This window comes from Rutilus rutilus (assembly GCF_951802725.1).
Source record: "Rutilus rutilus genome assembly, chromosome: 8".
NCBI classification, from domain to species: domain Eukaryota; kingdom Metazoa; phylum Chordata; class Actinopteri; order Cypriniformes; family Leuciscidae; genus Rutilus; species Rutilus rutilus.
Genome location: NC_140222.1, coordinates 3607689 through 3608658, shown reverse-complemented (window position 1 = coordinate 3608658; position 970 = coordinate 3607689).

Below are 970 nucleotides of genomic sequence, written 5' to 3'. Positions count from 1 at the left end.
ATGAACCCCAATGGTTCTTGCTGAAGCTCAAACGTGCGGCGTAACACGAGAATGAACCCCATTGGTTCCTGCTGAAGCTCAAACGTGCGGCGTAACACGAGAATAAGCCCCAATGGTTCTTACAGAAGCTCAAACGTGCGGCGTAACACGAGAATGAACCCCAATGGTTCTTACAGAAGCTCAAACGTGCGGCGTAACACGAGAATGAACCCCATTGGTTCCTGCTGAAGCTCAAACGTGCGGCGTAACACGAGAATAAGCCCCAATGGTTCTTACAGAAGCTCAAACGTGCTGCGTAACACGAGAAGGAACCCCAATGGTTCTTGCAGAAGCTCAAACGTGCGGCGTAACACGAGAATGAACCCCAATGGTTCTTGCTGAAGCTCAAACGTGCGGCGTAACACGAGAATGAACCCCATTGGTTCCTGCTGAAGCTCAAACGTGCGGCGTAACACGAGAATAAGCCCCAATGGTTCTTACAGAAGCTCAAACGTGCGGCGTAACACGAGAATGAACCCCAATGGTTCTTGCAGAAGCTCAAACGTGCGGCGTAACACGAGAATGAACCTCATTGGTTCTTACAGAAGCTCAAACGTGCGGCGTAACACGAGAATGAACCCCAATGGTTCTTGCAGAAGCTCAAACGTGCGGCGTAACACGAGAATGAACCCCAATGGTTCTTGCAGAAGCTCAAACGTGCGGCGTAACACGAGAATGAACCCCAATGGTTCTTGCAGAAGCTCAAACGTGCGGCGTAACACGAGAATGAACCCCAATGGTTCTTGCAGAAGCTCAAACGTGCGGCGTAACACGAGAATGAACCTCATTGGTTCTTACAGAAGCTCAAACGTGCGGCGTAACACGAGAATGAACCCCAATGGTTCTTGCAGAAGCTCAAACGTGCGGCGTAACACAAGAATGAACCCCAATGGTTCTTGCAGAAGCTCAAACGTGCTTCGTAACACGAGAA